Here is a 15000-nt window from a genome sequence, read left to right on the forward strand (position 1 = left end):
GTGGGGATCTTCAGTCTTATCCGCTTCGCTGTGGTGGTCTTCTGCTCCTCCGTGGGGATCTTCAGTCCCGTCTGTTCCACTGTGGTGGTTTTCTGCTCCTCCGTGGGGATCTTCAGTCCCGTCTGCTTCGCTGTGGTGGTCTTCTGCTCCTCCGTGGGGATCTTCAGTCCTGTCCACTTCGCTGTGATGATGCTTCAGTCCCGTCCGCTCCGCTGTGGTGGTTTTCTGTGCCTCCGTGGGGATCTTCAGCCCCGTCCGCCCCGCTGTGGTGGTCTTCTGCTCCTCCGTGGGGATCTTCAGTCTTATCCGCTTCGCTGTGGTGGTCTTCTGCTTCTCCGTGGGGATCTTCAGTCCCGTCCGTTCCACTGTGGTGGTTTTCTGCTCCTCTGTGGGGATATTCAGTCTTATCCGCTTCGCTATGGTGGTCTTCTGCTCCTCCGTGGGGATCTTCAGTCCCGTCCGCTTCTCTGTGGTGGTCTTCTGCTCTGCCGTGGGGATTCTTCAGTCTTATCCTCTCCACTGTGGTGGTCTTCTGATCCTCCGTGGGGATCTTCAGTCCTGTCCGCTTCACTGTGGTGGTCTTCTGCTCCTCAGTGGGGATCTTCAGTCCCATCCGCTGCGCTGTGGTGATCTTCTGCTCATCCGTGGGGATCTTCAGTCCCATCCGCTTCTGCTTCTCCGTGGGGATCTTCAGTCCTGTCCGCTCCGCTGTGGTGTTCTTCCGCTCCTCCGTGGGGATCTTCTGTCCCGTCCGCTTCACTGTGGTGGTCTTCTGCTCCTCAGTGGGGATCTTCAGTCCCATCCGCTTCTGCTCCTCAGTGGGGATCTTCAGTCCCATCTGCTTCTGCTCCTCCGTGGGGATCTTCAGTCCCATCCGCTTCTGCTCCTCCGTGGGGATCTTCAGTCCCAACTGCTTCGCTGTGGTGGTCTTCTGCTCCTCCGTGGGGATCTTCTGTCCCGTCCGCTTCACTGTGGTGGTCTTCTACTCCTCAGTGGGGATCTTCAGTCCCGTCCGCTGCACTGTGGTGGTTTTCTGCTTCGCTGTGGGGATCTTCAGTCCCATCTGCTCTGGTGGTGTCTGTAATGATCACCATGTTCACTTCCTGTATTCAGTTCCGGTTTCCTTTGTTTTGCCTGCCTTGTTTGTTACCATAACCACCATCGTTAATTTCCATGACAACTGATCACCTGCACCTGTCCCTAGTCAGCCCCCTTGTTATCTTTTGCATAAATACCCTTGTGTTTCTCTGGTTGGTTGTCAGTTGTTGGTTTTTGCTGTAACATCTTCCTGTCCTGTGTTTCCTGGTTTACTCTGGCTACCCAATATTATTATTATTATTATTATTTTTTTTAATCTTGTGGATTATTAATATTAAACCAAACTGCACGTCGATCCTCTTCTTTGCCTGTCTCAACCGTCACATAGTGAATGACGTCCCGGGTCACTAAAGACCTGAGGTATGTGTTTAAGGGTTAATGTAATTTTAATTGATTTGATTTGTGGTGGCAAAGCTGAATTTTCAGTATCATTACTCCAGTCTTTAGTGTTACAAAGGGGTGTCACAATATCGCAATACAAACATGCAACATTATGTATCGTGTATAGTGACAATACGTATCGTGGATAGTGACAATATGTATTGTGCATAGTTTATAAAATTACTGTGTGAGAAAAAAATTCAAGTTTTCGTGTCAGTACTACATTAAACTACTATGTATAATGTATAGTGCAATGGGGGGATATTTGTGTAAAAAGTGGCCTACATTATTATGACCGCCGCTAGCATAGCTAGCGAAAGCGGTCATATAGGGATTGTCAAAGTTTTTTTTTTTTTTTTTCTATCCTCTAACTGAATTTTTCGTCAACGATACCAGGGACACCGAAGCACCGGGGAACATGAAATTTGGTGGGCATGTAGCCCCACTAGACTTCTAAGGAAAAATTTCGTTTGGTCCCCGGGGGCCACTCCCCCCCCCCGCGCTGGGCCGCCCCAAACCCAAAAAAATGCAGTTTTTCCTAAATAACTACCTGAACCGTGGCACCGAGGATGAAGAAATTTTTATGGTATGTTGGTCTACTAGACTTTTACGGAAAAATTTCGTTTGGTCCCCGGGGGCCACTTCCCCCCCCGCGCTGGGGCCCCCGTAAATTTTTCGCCAACGATACCAGGGACACCGAAACACCGGGGAACATGAAATTTGGTGGGCATGTAGCCCCACTAGACTTCTACGGAAAAATTTCGTTTGGTCCCCGGGGGCCACTCCCCCCCCCCGCGCTGGGCCCCCCCAAACCCCAAAAAATGCATTTTTTCCTAAATAACTACCTGAATCGTGGCACCGAGGATGAATAAATTTTTATGGTATGTTGCTCTTAAGGGCCCACATCAACCTAGCCCATAATCACTCATTTGTGATTTGCGCCCCTCCCATAAAAAATGAAAATGCAATATTATTCTGCTTTAATCGCCCCTATCTTCAGTGGAGATGTTCAGAACTGCACCATATTTCATGTGTATGATTAACTTGACATCCTCTGGGGGTATCCTCTGCTAAGTTTCGTAGAATTTCATCCATGGGGGGGTATAAAATAAATTCATTTATGTGCACATTTAGTGACTGTACACTCATCGGCCTGTAGATGGTGCTGTTGAGCGAAGGGTTGCTGGTTTAGGATGATACTGTCACACACACACATGCAGGAATACAAACAAACGCAAGCATGCACACACACTGACATCCACACGCACAGACACACACCCATACACACACATACAAATCCACATGCACAGACACACACACACAAACACACACGCGCACACATCTACGCACACATACATACACGCACAGACACACACACACACACACACACACAGACATGCACATACTACTACTTTTTTTAGGTATATACATAAACACGCAATACAGCCAAATTACTCCACGTCATTTATTTTTGTGGAAAGCCAGTGCAGGCCTGGGCGGCGGTCATATTTTGTACCGCGATGCGGTACATCTAGTTTTAAATATAGTCAGTGACAGAGTGCAAGCATATTCGTCTAAAATTATTCTGTATTTTCAGCTTCAGAATCATGAATATTTTTATGGTGTCACCATTGTCCTGTGCATTGGTTTACCATTTACACCCACAATGTAATATCAAATTTAGCATTTTAATCAACAGAACTTTTTAACTTTTTATTATGTCTTGGAGTATCGCAATAATATCATATCGTGAGTTCAGTGTCGTGATTTGTATCGAATCGTGACATGAGGGTATCGTTATGTAAGCTGCTCGTCCCAAAATAAGGGGAGTGGCAACGCTAGTAGCGTCCACAGTGTTTTCCTCATGATGTGTCGGGGAAGAGAAACACCTGTGTTTCATTATCAATCAGGGATCAAAGCCATAAAGGTATGATGAATTTGTTGTTTGGGAGGGTTTTTGTGCGTGCTGCTGAGTTCTTTGCCGAGGCTGCCGTGCCGGGACGTGGGTTGGAGATAGACGCGTGTGACTGGGAGGGATATTTTGTTGGGGCTTTTCCCCGTAAAGTTTGGCGGCCGCCATCGATTTCCTTGAATGCGTGAACCCACGTCCGGTAGCGGGTAAGGAAGCCAGCAGTACACTCTCATTTTTAAGGTTATTGATGTGTGTCTTGGTAGTGCTATGTTCGCTGGGGAGGCCTTATTTATGTGTGTGATTACCGGTCCCCCAGCGCCATTTGTGTGTAAAGTGAGTGCGTGTGCGTAAGGGGGTAGGAGAGCAGGTTACCTCCCATATGACTCTTATACTGTACAGCTATTGACGACGTCTATGTATTTAGCGTGAGTGGTATTGATGGTATGTCCTGATATTTGGTGTGTATTTATTGGTGTGGTATTTAAGTGATTTATACGACTTTATATGAGGTTTGCAGTGCAATGAAATTATGCGTGTCATGGGTGATCACATGAATTGATTTAATGCATGTATTTAACAACCTTGGTAACCTCGTGCTGAATATATTGTCCTGTTTGATTGATGCTTTATTTCTCTTTAAGCTTATGGATTAAATGTTATCATTAATTACAAATACATGATTATAATCGTACCTGTCATTGCATCAACCTGCTGTCCCCCCCTGGGTTTTACTATTATGCTTGTCCAAAAATAAAATTGTTATATTTATATCTAAGAAATTCTGTACTTGAGTGTTTTCCTTGGTTGTTGAGCCACAGAAAATCATTGGTCCAGTAGAGAACCTGTAGTTCACTCTATTCTATTGGGGTGGTTACAACTTGGTGTAGTTTTGGCAGTCTGGACTGTGGGCAATAACCAGGAAAATGTCAACTGCACAACCATCAGTACAGTTACCTTCTACATCTAGTGAGGGGCAGCAGAGAGTAGAGGGTTCACCTGATACGGCTCAGAATCAAGCAACAAATGCAAATATGTTTATGTTTCCAATGATGATGGGGACACCTTGGTGTCAAAAATTTAATGGAGATCAAATGGTACAGGGGAATAATTTTCAGGATTGGTATAATATGCAGACATCAACGTTTAATATATACCCTTTTTCTGAGGTGCAAAAGGTTTCTGCTATAATAAGTAATCTTGATGGGGAAGCAAAGAGGGAAGTGTTAGCTTTGCCAACAGCACAGCGTACGACAGCTGATCAGATATTGTCATTTTTGAAAAGCATTTATGGAGATATTGTCCCCCTTGCAACCCTTCGTGCCCAATTTTTTTACTCGTAAACAAAGGACAGCTGAGAATGTTAGGCAGTTTGCCTTGGCACTTCAAGAATTGAGTAATCGGTTGGAGAATAGGGGCGATGGCACCATTATGGGTAATGTTTTACGTGACCAATTTATTTTGGGACTCTGTGATGCAGGATTGCGTAGGGAACTTCGGGGTATGGTTAGGGCAGCTCCTGATAGTTCTTTTGTAGAAGTTAAACAAGAAGCAATTCTACGAGCAGAGGAGTTTGGGGAGGTAAGGCAAGCAGTAGCTGCAACAGTACAGTTAAAACCAGCCCCCGATACAACAAAATTGGTAGAGGAGATTAAACAGGAGGTCTTTTTGCAGTTAAAAGGAGAAATAAAGGAAATGGTTGCTGGAATGATTAAGGAAGTTCGTGAAGGAGTTCTGCACTTATTGCCAAGTACTGATAATGCAAGATCTAGGTATGAGGTAAGGAGGGGTCGAAGAAGTTCAGATCAATTTGACCATCAGGGAAGACCTATCTGCCGACGTTGTAAACAAGTTGGGCATATTGAAAGACGTTGTGGAGTTGCAGAGGGAGCACAGAGGCCTTTAAACTTTTAGAACCCACTGTACAGGCCCAATCAGTGGGTACATTGGGTAGTGGCCAATCAGAAAAGAAAGATTATTTAATAGGACAATGTCCAGTTGTGGAAGTGGTGATACAGGGGGTTAAAATGCCTTGCTTGATTGATACAGGTTCACAAGTGACTACATTGACCGAAAGCTATTTTAAAAAATATTTTGAGACTAGAGGATCAACAATGTACCCACCAATTCAAAAGTTCAATTTGGTAGCTGCTAATGGGTTAACGATTCCGTATATTGGATATATTGAGGTGGATTTGAATATATGTGGGAAAGTTATACCAAAAAGGGGAGTGCTGATTGTTAAAGACTCAAATGGATCATTGTACCCAGGACTAATTGGCATGAATGTGATTAAGGAGTGTAGAGATTTTCTGATGACACAGACTGGGGATGGTTGTGTAGGGGCAGAAGGTGAAGTGCAGGTTAAGGTGTGGCATCAGATGTTTTCGGTGTGTGAAGATCTGTTAAAGTTTGCTGATGAGTCAGGACAGATAAGTTCAATTTACTGGTCGCAGGGAAAACGAAAGACAATACCAGCACAGTCAGAGGTAGTGATAGAGGCATGTGCACATTTACGACCTGATAGGAAGGATTATGTGGGTTTAGTAGAACCTTGTCAAGATGTATTGCCGGGTCAGTTATTGGTAGCTAGATCACTGAGCACAGTTTCAAAGGGTAAAGTTATGGTCCGAATTTTAAATCTTTCTACAGCCCCAGTGACTCTTTTTCAGCGCTGTCGAATAGGGCAGATTTTTGAGGTTGAGTTGTGTCCAAGTCGGCAAGGAGATGTAGAGTTAAGATCGTTGGATGATGAGACAGTGGAGGTGGGGGTAAGGCAGAATAGAGTGCAGGATGTAGAACAAGAACAGGTGTTTCGGTCGGTGACTGTCCCATTAGACCCACTACAATTTAGTACTGAACAACAAGAGATGATTTCCAAATTGTTATCCAAGCATCAGAAGGTCTTCTCAGAACATGAGGAGGATTATGGGTACACTGATAGGGTGTTGCATGTGATACCAACAGGCGATGCAGCTCCAATTAGAGAACGGTATAATAGGATTCCACCAAAATTGTATCAAGAAGTGAGGGGACTTTTGAGTAACATGCTGGAAAATGGTATTATTAGGGAGAGTTATAGCCCCTGGGCAGCGCCTGTAGTGCTCGTCAGAAAGAAGGACGGCACCCTTCGTTTCTGTGTAGACTACAGGAGGTTGAATGGTGTTACACATAAAGACTCGTACCCCCTCCCCAGAATTGAAGAATCATTGGCTTCATTGAAGCAATCTAGAGTTTTTTCAACATTAGATCTAGCACATGGGTACTGGCAGGTGGGGGTGCATCCAGCTGATAAGGAGAAGACCGCCTTTGTGACACCTATGGGGTTATATGAATTTAATCGGATGCCGATGGGGCTATGCAATGCTCCAGGAACATTTCAGAGACTGGTTGAAAGTTGCCTGGGTGACCAAAATTTCGAAACATTGTTGCTCTATTTGGATGATATAATTGTCTTTTCCCCTTCTTTTGAGGCCCACATTGCCCATCTGGATTTGGTTTTCAGCCGCCTGGAGAACTTTGGCCTGAAAGTTAAACCTACTAAGTGCTTTCTTTTCCAGCCTGAAGTGCATTACTTAGGCCATGTGATTGCAGAAGGAGGGGTGTCACCAGACCCTGAGAAGTTGCGAGCAGTGGAGGCCTGGGCAACTCCTCAGAATATTACCCAGCTGCGTGCTTTTCTGGGCTTAGCAGGGTACTATAGACGCTTTATAAAAAACTTTGCCCATATCGCAGCACCCCTGAATTCTATGATGTGGGGGACATCAAAACGACGCATCCGACCGGCCATAGGTAAACAAAACTGCTGGGCATGGGGTGAGGAACAGGACCTGGCATTTAAGAAATTAAAGGACTCTCTTCTACAAGCACCCATACTGGCTTATGCAGACTTTCAGTTGCCATTTTTGTTGTATACTGATGCCAGTCAGACAGGCTTGGGGGCAGTACTGGCACAGATACAAGACGGAAGGGAGAGAGTGATCTCCTATGCAAGCAGAAGTCTCCGTCCAGCTGAAAGAAACGATAAAAACTAGCTCATTTAAATTAGAACTGTTGGCGTTGAAATGGGCTATAGTAGAAAAGTTTCGGGAATATCTTGCTGTGTCTCCCTTTACTGTGTTCACAGATAACAACCCACTGGCTCATTTGAATACAGCAAATTTGGGTGCAGTGGAGCAGCGATGGGCGGCCCAGCTCGCAGGATTTCAGTTTGAGGTGCGATATAGACCGGGGCGGACAAATGGAAATGCTGATGCCCTCTCCAGGTGGCCTGTGAATGAGACTACTGTCAGGACGACAGAGGATGGGATGGCCCCATGTGGTGAGGCTGGATATGTAGCATCTGAAGTGGTTCGTGCCTGTGTCCATGCTTTTGTTCCAGTGGTTGAAGATGTCGTACTGGAGGAGGGTCAGAAGATGGAGGCAGGGACACAAATAAATAAAGACAGAGTTGGCCCCAGCTTACTGGCCGAGTGGGTGAGGGCACAGCGGAATTGTCCAGTGGTGTCACGACTGTGGGTCTATATGGACAGAGGAAGAGGGCCAGTTCCAAAAGAGCGAGCAGCTGAAGACCGGCCCACTCAAGTGCTGCTGCGACAGTGGGCCGCCTCTGTGTGGATCAGGGGCTGTTGTGCAGGGAGGTATGTGATCCAAAGACATTTGACACATGGAAACAAGTGATTGTACCTCAGTGTCTGCAGAATCAAGTCCTGGGATGGGTGCATGACCACGCAGGACACCTTGGAATGGAAAAGACCCTGGGCTTGGCACGCCGACGTTTCTTTTGGCCGGGACTGGCGCGAGGAGTGGAGAAGTGGTGCCTCCAATGTGCTCGTTGCAATCTGCATAAGACTCCAGTTAATAAAGTGAGTGCTCCCCTTGTATCTATACAATCAGAATATCCTCTGCAGATTGTTTCTGTCGACTTCCTGTCACTGGAGACTTCACGCAGTGGAATGTGCAATATTCTAGTAATGATGGATCACTTCACTCGTTATGCAGTTGCAGTGCCAACTTTGGACCAAACAGCAGTGACTACCGCAAGGGTGTTGTGGGGACATTTTATACAGCCTTTTGGGGGGTTTGATCAGCTGCACTCTGACCAGGGCCCCAATTTTGAATCAAAAGTCATCAAAGAATTATGTTCGTTGTACAACATCAGTAAGTCTCACACAACGCCCTATCACCCAGCAGGAAATGGACAATGTGAGCGTTTTAATCGGACACTGCTGAGTATGCTGGGGACATTAAGGGACGACCAGAAGGAGAACTGGGATCAGTATGTGGCAGAGTTGGTACAGGCATACAATAATTCACCCCATTCCTCTACAGGGTATACCCCTTATTTTCTAATGTTTGGCCGTCATGCGAAATTGCCCATTGATGTGATGCTGGGCCGGGGAGATGAATTCTCAGGCACAACAGGTAGCTGGGTGCACCACCACCATGAAAGACTAGTGACTGCCCATAATCAAGCCAGAAAACACATTCAGAAGGCTCAAGTGCATCAAAAGAAGGGGTTTGACCGTAGGGTCAAGTGGGAACTTTTGTTGGTGGGTCAGAGAGTTATGGTATTGAATAAGAGGGCCAGGGGACAGGGTAAATTGGATGATAAATGGGAACGTAATATATACAAAGTGGCGTCACAACCTAATCAAGATATACCTGTTTATGTGGTTAAGAAGGAAAGGGGTGATGGTGGCGAGAGAGTGTTGCATCGCAATATGTTAAGCCCATGTAAGTTTGAAATTTCCTTGCCCTCAGAGGAGGAAGAAGTAGAGGTATTGCATTCTAATTCTGATGTCAATCCTATGAACAGTAATTGGTGTATGTATCCTTGGGTGGGGGGCGGTCTTACAGGTCTGCCAGTACCCACACAAAAGGACGGAGAGACTGCCCGTAATATGGACATTGATGAAGCAACCCGTAATATGGACACTGATGAAGTAACATTACAGACTGCACAGGGGGAAAATCCCTCATGTTCACCTGCTTCACAGGTCGAATGTTCAAGACGGTCCACTCGGGCCACGAAGGGCCTGTTGCCTCAACGTTATAGAATGTGAAGTATTCGAGTGGGAATGTGCGGACACATTTAGAGTAGGGGGGGCGGATGTAAGCTGCTCGTCCCCAAATAAGGGGAGTGGCAACGCTAGTAGCGTCCACAGTGTTTTCCTCATGATGTGTCGGGGAAGAGAAACACCTGTGTTTCATTATCAATCAGGGATCAAAGCCATAAAGGTATGATGAATTTGTTGTTTGGGAGGGTTTTTGTGCGTGCTGCTGAGTTCTTTGCCGAGGCTGCCGTGCCGGGACGTGGGTTGGAGATAGACGCGTGTGACTGGGAGGGATATTTTGTTGGGGCTTTTCCCCGTAAAGTTTGGCGGCCGCCATCGATTTCCTTGAATGCGTGAACCCACGTCCGGTAGCGGGTAAGGAAGCCAGCAGTACACTCTCATTTTTAAGGTTATTGATGTGTGTCTTGGTAGTGCTATGTTCGCTGGGGAGGCCTTATTTATGTGTGTGATTACCGGTCCCCCAGCGCCATTTGTGTGTAAAGTGAGTGCGTGTGCGTAAGGGGGTAGGAGAGCAGGTTACCTCCCATATGACTCTTATACTGTACAGCTATTGACGACGTCTATGTATTTAGCGTGAGTGGTATTGATGGTATGTCCTGATATTTGGTGTGTATTTATTGGTGTGGTATTTAAGTGATTTATACGACTTTATATGAGGTTTGCAGTGCAATGAAATTATGCGTGTCATGGGTGATCACATGAATTGATTTAATGCATGTATTTAACAACCTTGGTAACCTCGTGCTGAATATATTGTCCTGTTTGATTGATGCTTTATTTCTCTTTAAGCTTATGGATTAAATGTTATCATTAATTACAAATACATGATTATAATCGTACCTGTCATTGCATCAACCTGCTGTCCCCCCCTGGGTTTTACTATTATGCTTGTCCAAAAATAAAATTGTTATATTTATATCTAAGAAATTGTGTACTTGAGTGTTTTCCTTGGTTGTTGAGCCACAGAAAATCATTGGTCCAGTAGAGAACCTGTAGTTCTCTTACGAGAGTTCTCTCGTACTGCGTTTTATCAAAACGCTACGGGAAAAGTCTCTTTTCACGAAACACTGAAGCAAAAAATTATCCTTTAATTTTCATATATGTAAAACGCGTTGCGGCAGCAGCAGTCAGCTATGGCGAGACGGCTTGCTCGCTCATTGGCTGCTCTGCGGCAACTGCTTAAGCCTATCGAGCGAGGCCTGAGATGACGTCAGGCCAATGAGGGCGCTTCGCGCCCTCCTCGCCACTTCCCGCCGAAACGGGCGTGGCTTACCTCTATAAAAGGAGCTCGAGAAGGCTGATTCACTTGATTTTAATCTCTTCAGCGAAGCGCACGCATCGCTGGATCACGGAAGCAAGCGTCGTTCGAAGCAAGCACTTCAGCGGGACGAGCCCTCGAAGCCGCTGGCCAACGCCGCCTTCTACAGCCGTACCTGCTGCGCTTTCCGACGCCTATATCCTTTATTGCTATATTGCTCTGTTTTCTGTGTGTGTGTGTGTGTTCGCTGCAACACTCACCCCTAAAAGAGCTGCGTCTTTTTCAAGACGCCTTCTCATGCAGCGCTCGCGCTCGCTCCGAGCCAATTGCCTACGGTGACTCTGAGGACTCGCCAGGCATCCTTTCCGAGGCTGCCCTTCCTGGAAGCGGACGGCGGGATTAGTTTTTCTTTACGTTACAAGAAAAGCTACCCTGCCTCTGCACGCGTCATTCACCGGCGAAGGAGAAAAGAGTGTTCTTAGTCCCACCGTTGGTCGGTCTGACCTCTTTTCTCTCACATTTCTCAGTTCCCTGTTCGGCGACTGGAAATATTATTGCAGCAAGTGAGTCTGTTACACGCTTGCCTGCCAGCAAACGCCGAAGAATACATGTTGACGCCGCTTTCAAAGCCTGTATCCCCCTGTGGCTCAGTGGTGGAATTATAGGTTCTCCTCGCGGGAGACCGGGGTTCGGATTCCGGTCTGGCGGCATATATATTTATGCCGCCAATGCTTTGCTCTGTAAGTCCCCTGAAGGCGACTGCAGAGATGCATTTTGCAGCCAGCGAGCGCGTAGTACCCGCTTGCCTGCAACCGAACACCGTTTCTACGGTTCCCGCGCGTCACTGAAAAAAAGAGAATGGAGTGTTTTCAGCCCCGCTGAATCTGGGCGATTTCCACTCTTCTCACATTCTGGCATTTTGCAGGCGTTCTGAAAATGCAAATCACTCTGTCTGTTCCCCGAGAGGCAACTGCAGACGTGTTTTTTGCTGCCCACGAGCACGTGGTACAGGCCTGCAAGCAAACGCCAGTGTGGATAATACTCGCGCTGACTTTGTCTATGTATCTTCACTGTGGTCCAGTGGTAGATTCTTAGACTTGCGCGCGGCCGATCGGAGGTTCGAACCCCAGGCTGGCCGGCAGAAAATATTTATGCCGCCGAATGCAAATCACTCTGTTTGTTCCCCGAGTGGCAACTGCAGACGTGTTTTTTGCTGGCCACGAGCACGTGGTATATATGCCTGCAAGCAAACGCCAGTGTGGATAATACTCGCGCTGACTTTGTCTATGTATCTTCACTGTGGTCCAGTGGTAGATTCTTAGACTTGCGCGCGGGCGATCGGAAGTTCGAACCCCAGGCCGGCCGGCAGAAAATATTTATGCCGCCGAATGCAAATCACTCTGTTTGTTCCCCGAGTGGCAACTGCAGACGTGTTTTTTGCTGCCCACAAGCACGTGGTACATGCCTGACAAGCAAACGCCAGTGCGGATAATACTCGCGCTGACTTTGTCAATGTATCTTCACTGTGGTCCAGTGGTAGATTCTTAGACTTGCGCGCGGGGGATCGGAGGTTCGAATCCCAGGCCGGCCAGCAGAAAATATTTATGCCGCCGAATGCAAATCACTCTGTTTGTTCCCCGAGAGGCAACTGCAGACGTGTTTTTGCTGCCCACGAGCACGGCCGATGATGCTATATGTGTAGAGAAGATGCCCACTGCTAGTGCCCATCCCTACACACTAGCACAGCCCTTCACACAGGGCCCGCGCTCATATATTCGACTCGGGTCGATCACGCACGCAACATAGTGAACGTGCCCACTGCCTAGTGCCCACAAACACTATGTTCTGCATGCCTTGTGGTTTCTGTAAAGACGAAACCTGTGTGCATTCACTCTGCTCAGACAGACAGTGCACTCATTGCAGTAACTGTGCCCGCTCTCCCGCGCCCACACTTACTCACGGTACTTCTGGTGTCCCGGCCACGGCCGATGGTGCTATAAATGTAGTGTCGATGCCCACTTCTCAGTGCCCATCCCTACACACAAGCACAGCCCTGCACTTAGGGCTCGCGCAAATAAAATCGACTCAGGTCGATTGCGCTCCCCACATAGTAAAAGTGCCCACTACTCAGTGCCCACGAACACTATGTCTATCAGATCACAGGCTCTCTGTAAAAACGAGACCTGTGAGCGCGCGCGCTGCTTACACAAGCAGCGCGCCCCAAGCAGTAAATGTGCCCGCTCACAGCCCACATCTACTCGCACACATGAGTCCCATGGGACTCGCGCAGCCCCCCCTCACTCAGCCAAACACTGTTGTAAGGTCAAGGGCGAGCGCTCCGCCCGCTGTATTAAGCGCGCCCCCCGCCTCAAATGCCGCAGGCATAACGCCTATGTTTGTGAGCCCCATAGCACCTCTGTCGCACGGCGAACAGAGCGCGCTCTGTATCCGGCCCTTAGCCAACCATGCAGATGCATGGGCAGCGCTTCCAGGGGTTTCGGACTGGGTCTTAGGCATTATAAAGAGAGGCTTCTCGCTACAGTTTTGTCGACGCCCTCCGCGCTTCACAGCGCGCGTCGAAACTTCGGTTCCGCTGAATGTAGCACACCTACTTCGCGCCGAAATATCAAAACTGATAAGCAAAGGGGCGATAGAGCTTGTTCCCCGAGTTCAAAGCGAACAGGGGATATACAGCAGATACTTTCTAGTCCCCAAAAAGGACGGCGGTATCAGACCCATTCTGGATCTCAGACGACTGAACAGAGTATTAGTGAAACGCCGTTTCAAAATGCTCGCAACCAGCAAAATTCTCGCGCATGTTCGCCGAGAAGACTGGTTCATGTCGATAGATCTGAAGGACGCGTATTTTCAAATACAGATAGCGTCACATCACAGGCGATTCTTGAGATTCGCCTTCGAGGGTCAGAAATACCAGTATACAGTCCTGCCTTTCGGCTTGTCCCTGGCACCTCGTACATTTACGAAATGCATGGACGCAGCGCTCGCTCCTCTCAGACTCAGAGGCATGCGAGTGCTGAACTATTTGGACGACTGGTTGATCCTAGCCCAATCACGATCGCAGCTCATAGAGCACAGAGCCATTTTACTCGATCACCTCGAGAATCTTGGTATCACGGTCATTTGGGCGAAGAGTTCACTGAACCCCAGCCAAACGATTCCGTTTCTGGGTATAGTTCTGGACTCACAGTCTATGACAGCGCGGCTGTCGCTACAGCGCGTGCTGAACATTCAGCGCGCGGCGATGTCTTTCCGCCGCGGCGCTTTCACCCCGCTCAGAAAATTTCAAAGGATGCTGGGTCTCATGGCCTCAGCATCGTCAGTTCTCCGGCTGGGCTTGCTCCGCATGCGCCCGCTGCAGTTCTGGTTGAAAGCGCGGGTTCCGCGCAGAGCGTGGGTGTCCGGTCATTTACGCCTCAAGGTCGATCAGGACTGTGTCACAGCCCTGGTGCCTTGGATGGCGAACGACTGGTACCAATCAGGTGTAAGCCTGGGGACTTCCTCGAGGGTGAGGATGGTGTCTACGGACGCATCCACCTCGGGATGGGGAGCGCTGCTCGAGGGCAGACCGTCCTTCGGCCTATGGTCGGAACGGGAAAAGCTCCAACACATAAACTGCCTAGAAATGCTGGCAGTGCACAACGCGCTGACGCGTTTTTGTCCCCACATCAAGGACCAACACGTCATAGTCCGTTCGGACAACATGGCAGTGGTGTCCTACATAAATCGCCAGGGCGGTCTGAATTCCATACCCCTGTACAGGCTGGCGAAACGCCTCCTATTATGGGCTCAGCACAACCTGCGCTCGCTGAGAGCAGTACATGTGCCCGGGCTGCTGAATGTGGGCCCAGACAGACTGTCCAGGAACAACGTTCCTACGGGCGAATGGTCTCTACACCCACAAACAGTCCGGCTGTCGTGGGAGAGATTCGGCAAAGCGGAGGTGGACCTATTCGCGTCCCGCGAAAACGCTCACTGCCCCACATTCTTTTCAAAGACTGACAGCGCGCTGTCCCAAAAGTGGCCGCGCTGCCTGCTATACGCTTTTCCCCCCATCTTCCTCCTGCCTCAGGTGTTGGAACGGGTCAGGAAAACGAAATGCCCAGTGCTGCTTGTAGCACCGTTCTGGAAGAACCAGGCATGGTTCCCAGTTCTGATGCAGTTAGCAGACATCGCTCCATGGCCAGTGCCGTTGAGGAGAGATCTCCTCTCGCAGGCCAGGGGCTCGATCTGGCACCCACACCTGGAACTATGGTCCC

This window comes from Scardinius erythrophthalmus (genome assembly GCF_964197995.2).
Source record: "Scardinius erythrophthalmus genome assembly, chromosome: 6".
NCBI classification, from domain to species: domain Eukaryota; kingdom Metazoa; phylum Chordata; class Actinopteri; order Cypriniformes; family Leuciscidae; genus Scardinius; species Scardinius erythrophthalmus.